Source organism: Wyeomyia smithii, chromosome 1 (assembly GCF_029784165.1).
Source record: "Wyeomyia smithii strain HCP4-BCI-WySm-NY-G18 chromosome 1, ASM2978416v1, whole genome shotgun sequence".
Lineage (NCBI taxonomy): Eukaryota > Metazoa > Arthropoda > Insecta > Diptera > Culicidae > Wyeomyia > Wyeomyia smithii.
Window position 1 is genome coordinate 99,363,260 of NC_073694.1, and position 9,778 is coordinate 99,373,037.

Genomic DNA, 9,778 nt, shown 5'->3' on the forward strand with positions numbered 1-9,778 from the left:
TATATATATATATATATATATATCATTCTGTGCCGAACACGCATCAGTATCGGACGTGTGATCGGTGATCGCTCCGATAGAATATAAAACAAAAGACGTGTGAACAAGTGTTGGCATTGTTTGCCTGGTCGAGTGAAATAAATCCGGGTTCAAGGTCGCGCCTTTGTGCAACTGTTTCGCATCGTGACTACCAGCTGGTGCGTAAGCCGATTTGGCAGCTGGCTGAATTGTGCTACAGCAGTGGACGAGACACAAAAGAGGAAAAAAAAGAAGCCATCAGTTGACAGTGAGTTGTATCGCTGTGTGGAGTGATCTCACACCTGGCTCGCTGCTGGTGGCTGTTTGGTGCTGCTGTATTGGTGCTGCTGGCTGTAACGGCTGCAACTTCGAACGTTCGGACAACCAACCTTACTGGAAGGGAGAAGTAAAAAGGTACGTGCTCTTGTCGGCGCTAGTGCGCTAGACTTAGCGGGATGGATGTAGATCCCTCGCCTCCCGCGCCACCATCCCCGAACCCCTCTGACCCTGACCCTTCTGTTACCCCCTCCCCTGTTCATTCTTCAGTCCCCCCTCGCCACGAGCTTCTCCAGACGGAGCCCAGGGCAGCTATACTGTCTATTTTCGGCAAAAGGCGGGACCGAAATCGGAACAGTTGAACCTCTTGCAGATTTCTAAAGACCTGACGAAGGAGTACAAGGGCGTGACCGAAATTTCCAAGGTCCGGCCTAACAAGCTCCGTGTCGTGGTCAGTAACCTGAAAGAGGCCAACGATATAGCTTGCTCTGAGCTCTTCACACGCGAGTATCGCGTTTACATACCCGCACGAGACGTGGAGATCGACGGTGTCATAACCGATTCGAGTCTGTCCGTCGAGTGTATACTGGAAAGTGCCAAAGGGTGCTTAAAAAACAAAACCTGTCCCGATGTAAAGGTGCTCGACTGCAAGCAATTGCGGTCAGCATCGATCATCGGTGGCAAAACAGTATACACCCCGTCAGACTCGTTTCGAGTTACGTTCGCCGGGTCAGCGCTACCAAGCCACGTCTCGATCCACCGGGTTCGTCTCCCTGTGCGATTATATGTGCCTCGCGTCATGAACTGCCTGAATTGTAAGCAGTTAGGCCACACCGCCGCCTACTGCTGCAATAAGGCACGTTGTGGCAAGTGCGGGGAGAATCATGCGGATGATTCCTGCAGTAAAAATGCATTCACTGTGGGGAGAGTCAGCATGAGCTCTCGACATGTGCGGTGTACATGCAGCGCAGGGATAAAATAAAGAGGTCTCTCAAAGAGTGTTCGAAGCGTTCTTACGCTGAAATGCTGAAGAAGACCGTTACCACTTCTCCCATTACATCAAACCCTTATGATCTGTTGTCCTCTGATGAAATCGATTCTGACGATTCACCAGCGGGAACATCTTACGCCAATCCTGGGGAGTCTAGAAAGAGGAAAAATATTTTTTTCTCTCCTAAACTTCCCAGAAAAGGTCCTAAGATTTCTCAAAGTGAAATGAAAGTTACAAGCAAACCAAACAGTGCTGCGGAAAAACCGAAGCAAACTCCTCCTGGGCTTGCAAATTTAAAGTCCCAGAGAGAGTTCCCAGCACTGCCAGGAACATCTAAAACCCCAGTTGTTCCTTTTGCACATCCAGTTGATGAAACAAACTCTGGATTAGTGAAATTTTCTTTACAGCTAGGTATCGAATTCTCTCCGGAGAAGACTGAGATAGTAGTTTTTTCTAGGAAGCATGAACCTGCTCAGCTTCAAACACAATTAATGGGTAAAACGATTTCTCAGGTTTTGGTACACAAATATCTTGGTATCTGGTTCGACTCTAAAGGCACCTGGGGTTGTCACGTGAGGTATCTGATGAAAAAATGTCAACAAAGAGTGAATTTTCTTCGTACAATAACCGGACAATGGTGGGGAGCCCATCCAAGAGACCTTATAAGGCTTTACCAAACAACGATATTGTCTGTTATTGAATACGGGTGTTTCTGCTTCCGCTCCGCAGCAAACACACATCTGATCAAACTGGAGCGAATACAATATCGTTGTTTGCGTATCGCCTTAGGTTGCATGCAGTCGACCCATACGATGAGTTTGGAGGTCTAAGCTGGAGTACTACCATTGAAAAACCGCTTCTGGAGACTGTCTTCTCGTATTCTTATCAAATGTGAGGTCTTGAACCGTCCTGTGATTGAAAATTTTAAAAGATTAATCGAACTTAATTCTCAAACCCGTTTTATGACATTGTATTTCCATCACATGTCCCAAAATATTAACCTTTCTTCGAATATTCCAAATCGTGTCGACTTATCAAATACTTCTGATTCTACTGTGTTTTTCGATATAAATATCGATATAAATATCGATATAAATATCGAAACATCAACTGCAACAATATGTTCTACACTGACGGATCACTTCTTGATGGGTCCACTGGCTTCGGTATTTTCAATAACAATTTAACCGTCTCCCATAAGCTCGATAATCCTGCTTCTGTTTACGTCGCAGAATTGGCTGCAATTAAGTACACCCTAGGGATTATCGAAAAAATGCCCACGGACCATTATTTCATCTTTACGGACAGCCTCAGTTCCATTGAGGCTCTCCGATCGATGAAAGATGTTAAGCACTCTCCGTATTTCCTGGGGAAAATACGGGAACATCTGAGTGCTTTATCCGAAAAATCGTTTCAGATTACCTTAGCGTGGGTCCCTTCTCACTGCTCAATACCGGGCAATGAGAATGGGACTCTTTGGCTAAGGTGGGCGCAACAAACGGTGATATTTATGAATGACCAATTGCTTTTAATGAATTTTTCGCACTTGTACGTCAGAATACGATCATCAGTTGGCAAAATGCTTGGACCAGAGGGGAATTGGGAAGGTGGTTACATTCCATAATCCCCAAAGTATCGACGAACCCGTGGTTCAAGGGGTTGGATGTAGGTCGAGATTTCATTTGCGTGATGTCCCGGCTTATGTCCAATCACTATAGATTTGACGCGCATCTCCGTCGTGTTGGGCTCGGGGAAAGTGGTATCTGTGCCTGTGGTGAGGGTTATCACGACATATAGCATGTGGTTTGGTCATGCCCTGTACACCGTGACGCCAGGTCTAAATTAATAGCTTCCCTACAGGCCGAAAGTAGGCAGCCGGCTGTTCCTGTTCGTGATATATATATATATATATATATATATATATATATATATATATATATATATATATATATATATATATATATATATATATATATATATATATATATATATATATATATATATATATATATATATATATATATATATATATATATATATATATATATATATATATATATACGAGGGCACACGAGGAAGACATGCTCAGCAGTCTCTTCCGCATCCACGCACTCGGGACAGTTGGGGGAGCCCGCATGCCCGAATCTGTGCATATACTGCCTAAAGCAACCACGGCCTGACAGAATCTGTGTCAGATGGAAGTTCACTTCTCACGTTGATCGAGGCATTCTACGTCCTCCTTAATTGCGTCGTATGACACAGTTCGATACGCGCTCGCAACCCTCAGGCACATGAGCCTGTAGGTACTTTCCAACTTACTACGATGTTTACTAGTACCTAGTGCTTTGGACCACACCGGCCCGCCGTATCTCAGTATGGACGAAGTCACGCTAGAAGTTTCCGCTTGCTGCCGTACACTGCTGAGCTATTGGACGTCATGCGAGATAATGCTGCAATAGCCATTGAAGCCCTCTTACAGGCATATTCGACATGGCTCCCAAAGGCTTGTCATCGATCATCACCCCCAGCAGCTTCAGGGAGCACTTAGAGGCGATGGTGCAATTCCCGACACTGATCAACGCCTGTTGCTTCGACTTGCGGTTATTGACAACTGAAATCTCCGTCTTATGATGCGCAAGCTCCAGTTTGTTGGAGCGCATCCAGTCCTCGACGACGCTTATAGAGTGCGAAGCCGTCAACTAAACCTCCTCGATCGACTCGCCGTAGATCTCAAGTGTGATGTCGTCCGCAAATCCAACGATCACAACCCCTTGGGGGAGCTTTAGTTTCAGCACTTCATCGTACATGGTATTCCACAGTACCGGGCCCAGGATGGAACCTTGTGGAACCCCTGCGGTAATTGGTACCCATTTTTGACCCTCGTCTGTGCTGTAAACTAGCACACGATTCTGGAAATAATTTTCCAGAATCCTGTACAAAGACACCGGAACGTCTAGTTTCCGAAGCGAGTGGGCTATGGAATCCCAGCTTACACTATTGAACGCATTTTTTACGTCCAACGTGACGATTGCGCAATAGCTAATGCCCCATCTTTTACGCTGGAGTGCTACCTCTGCTGTTTTGGTGACGGACAGAATAGCATCCACCGTAGACTTGCCTTTTCGGAAGCCGAACTGGTTACTCGACAGACCGTTTGCACTTTATTTATTTATTTATTTATTATATTTATTACCGAACGTAAGACAACTGTCTTTTGTGTTCTCGTTTTGAAACTAGCGGCAGGAAGTACAAAAGAAACGAATATTCTTTCAATTCAAAGCTCTACAATAAACTATTGAAATACTAATTTGTTAAATTATTAAAATACTCTACACATTCCCTCTTAAAACCTATTTTTGAGCTCATAGTTTGTAAATTATTTGGAAAAGAATTCCATAATATTATTCCTCTTACAAAAATGGAGCTATTATAGTAGGCAGTCCTACAACGTTGAACATTAAACTTTCTACCTCTTCGAGTACTTGACATATTGAATTTTGACTGAAGGTACAAAGGAGTTTTGTTATATACTCTATTACGAAGCAGTGCAACAGGGCGGTACTTTACAAAATTCAAAAAAGAACAACCGAGCAGCGCAGACTGGTAACGTGACACATGTGAAAAACGGTTTAAATTATAGATAAATCTGATACAGCAATTCAAAGCAACCCTCAAGCGATTTAGACAATTTGAAGTGGCTTGCGTGAAAATGAAATCGCAAAAAACAAAGTGCGGATATATTAAACTCTTGAACAAAATTAATTTCGTTGCGGGGTTCAGAAAAAACGTTTTGAAACGGAGTGATCTCAACGAGGCGTACACTTTTCCGCACTGCTTAGAGATGAATGAATCCCATTCAAAGTTTTCTTGAATAGTTACTCCTAAGCTTGATACACTCCTCGAGTATTCAATCCTACTTCCATCTAGAAAAATTCGTGGTTTTGAAACATTGCGTTTCGAACGGGAAATGAAAATTACTTGCGTTTTGTTGGCGTTTAAAACAGGGGAATTAGTTTTGACCCAAATTGCGATATCAGATAAGTTTCTATTTATTAAATCAGCTACTTGAAGATTCTCGGAACCTGAGCATTCAAAATAGAGTTGGACGTCGTCCGCGAACAGATAAACACTACATCTATAGGTAACCAGTGGTAGATCGTTAATGTAAAGCGAAAATAATAAGGGACCAGGCACTGAGCCTTGTGGTACTCCTGAACTGATTGCCAAAGGCTCAGAAAGAATATCATTTACATATACCCTCTGGTATCTGTTTTGCAAATAAAAACGAATAAGTTCCATTGCGTATTTGTGCCGTGTCAAATAAACGATTTATGAAGAAAAAAAAGTTCCATTGCGTTAAGTGAAAAGCCAAAAGTGTTCATTAGCTTATGGCACAGATTTTTATGAAATACTGTATCAAACGCTTTGGGAAAATCCAACAAAACCAGAACGGTAGCAGAACTCTTATCGAGAATGAACCCGATGTCGTCACAAACCTTAAGCATCGCCGTTTTGGTACTGTGACCTGAACGATAGCCTGACTGACATGGATGCAATAAAATTTTGTCATTGGTGTATACAGTAACTTGATTTTTCAAAATTCTCTCAAATGCCTTAGATAACGCACATAGAATGCTAACTGGTCGCATATTTTCAGGGCTATTACTCGTCGATTTTTTCTCAATCGGTATCACTTTAGAAACTTTCCACTGACTAGGGTATGAATTACCTATAATAATTTGGTTGAATAAATGGCATATTGGTTTCAACAATAATGGTAGAATTGCTTTTATAAATTTAATAGGTATATTATCAAGACCAACTGCGTTGGATTTTATCTCGTAAATTGCATTTACAATGTGGTATTCTGAAACGGGGCTAAACTTGAATCTATCTGATAAAGTACTGAAAGGTATCGGGCTTATATGATCTGTATTAGAGAAACAACTCATATAATGACGATTGATTTCATCTGGCGATGAGTTAGTGTTTTGAATGTCTTCCTCTTTATCCCAAGTGAAGCAAATTGCTTCCAGATGTTACTTGAATCTAGCTCACTCGAAAATTTTTCATTGAAAAATTTCCTCCTTGCATCCACAATCAAATAAGAAACCCTATTGCGCAAACGTTTGAAAATTTCATGTTGGCTTTCTAGTTTAAACGTTTTCCATTTTTGGTATGCTATGTTTCTATCTACAATCGCTTTGGAAATTTCAGAATTGTACCAAGGATTATATTTTGATCTCTTTTTAAACGATTTCAGGGGAACGCTTTGGTTATAAAGTTGTCTAATGTTATTGTTAAAGAAATCTACAAGAATTGTGGAATCTTTTTCTCTATAGAAATCATCCCATGGTATTCTGTTGTATAAATTAATGATTGTTGATGGATTTAAAAGTTTGTAGTCTCGATATTGAATGAATTCATTGGTGGTAGTTGTATCAATGTCTAGTGAAGCAAACAGCATATATTGGTTAGACATAAAAGTAACACTGATTTGATTGAATCGTAGAACAAAATCTTTTCGATTTGATAACATCAGATCAATGTGCGAAGAACCCGTCCTATGATAGTGCGTTGGAAGCAGACTTCCTGAAATCTCGCTCGCACAAAGAAGAGACAGTGTGCTTTGCGCTACAAGTCTCGTTTCTCATTCGGTCGCTTCGTGCTGTGTGCAGCGTGCGAGCGAGAAAACTTACCATTCGTACGAGCCCTGTCTCGTCACATGGGATTTTTTTTGCGACGTACACGAAGATACCTCGTCTCTCAACTTAAAGAGTGCGGTGCATGGGCGACGCGTACTTGAGACAGCTTGCGTGCAAAATCTCGTAAGCTCGTCTCGCGAGCTTGCCTCGCATGTTGCTTTGCGCTAATGGTGCGAGAAGGAAATTGATTTTGCGCAGAAGGATACAGGCAGGGGATTTTATGTTTTTTTTTTTATTTACGGTGTTATAGCAGCATGCATCAAAACACCGTTAGAATTATCAATGATATAACCTAGTTCATTTATTTATCAATTCAAAATTCTATGATTAATTCATCCGACTTTTGTTAACATGAATTAAGAACGTTTTGTTACTATACTTATTATGCTACCGGTACAAAAATGAGTAATATTTTTCTTTTCACCGGATGCAGAGTGTTACGTTGGTTGACAGAAGTGTTTCTTTCGTCGGTTTAGATGTCGTTGACTATCTTATGATAGAACTCTGTTTTGTAGTTCTAAGGATAAAAAATGTGGTTTGAAATTACAACATAAGTTTTTCGGGAGTTAAAAATGGTAAAACTATATACCGCGTAAATTCCGATATCCACGTAAATTCCGAAATCCGCGTAAAAAACACCGAATAAATTCCGGAATCCGCGTGAAAAGCGACCTTAGTGTATAGATATTGCAAATCAGGTTCTGAAGGTTCGTGATAATCTGATTGTAGTAATATAGTTTTGTGAAATCTTCCGATTAATACACCTTTAGAAGGGTCTGACGGCATATGTCGTATGTAAGTACAGTAGGCAGCCTATACACCAGAGAGACGCTGAGACACTTACCGTTGAGGCAACTGTCAACATCAGAACGGATAACGGCAATGCAAAATTATACAGCTCGCCCGTTTTGATGTTGACAGTTTCCTTAACGGTGAGTGCTTTGTCATTTCTCTAATATACAAGTTCACTAAGGTACAGTACGGGCGTCTCGCTCAGTTCGTAAAGCGATGAGAAATCGTCTGGTGCGCCGCAGTCTCTTACCGAAAAACAAAGAGAAGAAACCTCTCGTCGCCTGAGTAAAAAGCGCGTGTACAGGAAGTCTGTGTACACGAGAAAGTCTCACGAGCTGTAGCGCACGAGCTGTATCAAGTATGTACAGTACGGGCGTCTCGCTTAGTGATGGGAAACTTATCGATACTTATCGATAATATCAATAAATGCTGGTCATCGATATTATCGTTAATTTTTTGACGTTAACGATAATTATCGATATTATAAGGGTGAGCACAAGTCAGTGCGGCTGGTTACTGGAGGAGACCCAAAAGAAGGAGACCTCTCCTACCCTACCCCAGGAGTTGCTTTTGCCGCTAGGTATTTGTTGGGTGCTGCTATTCGACAAGATTTAGCATTGTTGCGGGTGGTGTAAAGGTTCGCCCCGGGTGTCACTGAGTTTCTGAGAAATAATGGCAACTAAAAAGGTATTTATAGTTTTTAGTTTCCTAAGAACAGATGAATTCGACAACTTAGTACTGAAGAATTTTAAAAAAATATGCAAACTTTTTGCACCATCTCATAAAAAGCAATGATACGAAATTGTAATAAAATGCATTTTCTTTGGCTTGCCAACTCTTATAATATGATGGACATGCATAGCGGCAGTCTATTGATAATTCTCTGGTAATTGTTTAGTTTAACTTGGAACTGTTTAAATTTAAAGTATCTGTTACCCAACAAACAATTTTTAGTTCCACTAAAAATTCAAATCAACGAAATTGTTGCGCCAAAAAAGTATCCTGATTTATACAGGGGGTAGACAAAATAATTGAGATAAATAAAATTCTCTCGAATTTTAAATGGCCAGAACTTTACGAAAAATGGATCAATTTTGATAACCGGTTTCATTTCACTGGAAAACAGTATTATATTGGTATTACTTGGGAACTTGGTGCGACCAACCTACACCGAAAATGTTTCGGATTTCAAGAGTGTGTGTCAAAGTGTATATTTTTGCAACGCATAGATCGTTTTAGGCAACTAAATTGTCTATCTAAAATACTTCATTTGAAAAAAATTGAGATCACCGATATTTTCTAAAATCATTTTTTGTTTTCAAAATTATATTTTTTTCAGAGTAGGATCTTTAACTCATATTTTTATATTTTTGAAGGAAAGTTCAGATAATTTTCACTAAGATATATTGATTCATAAGAAAAAGGTTCAAATACAGTTGGGTTTTCTTACGCGACATACATGCGACGTGAAAAAACCATGTTAATTCAGAAATCCGCTTGATAAACCGCTTTAATTTAAAAATTCGCGTAAAAAAACACGTTGATTTGAAAATTTGCATAAATAACCTTTTAGCGAAAATCCGCGTGAAAATAAGCTGACCTTTTTAAATGTTAATCCAGATAAATTTTCAAACGCAAGTTTGCAAAGTTGCTTGGTTTAATAAGACCTACACACCCACAATGTTCGATTGAATTCTGCTAGAGTGCTGCAAGCTCAAAGAAAATTAGTACCCAACAGGGAAAAAACCGCCAAAATCAACACCCATACTTAATAAATTCAAACCTCGATGATTCCTTGGCGAATTTTCAATCTTTGGCTACCAATAAACCCGAAATAAATTCTGATTTATTGACAACATAGAAACCTAGGTGAAACAGAATGTCAGAAAAAGTTCTACGCGTTGCAAAAATGTACACTTTGGCACACACTCCGGAAAACCGAAACATTTCCAGTGACTCTTGGTCACGTCCAGTTCTCAAGTAATACTAGGAAACT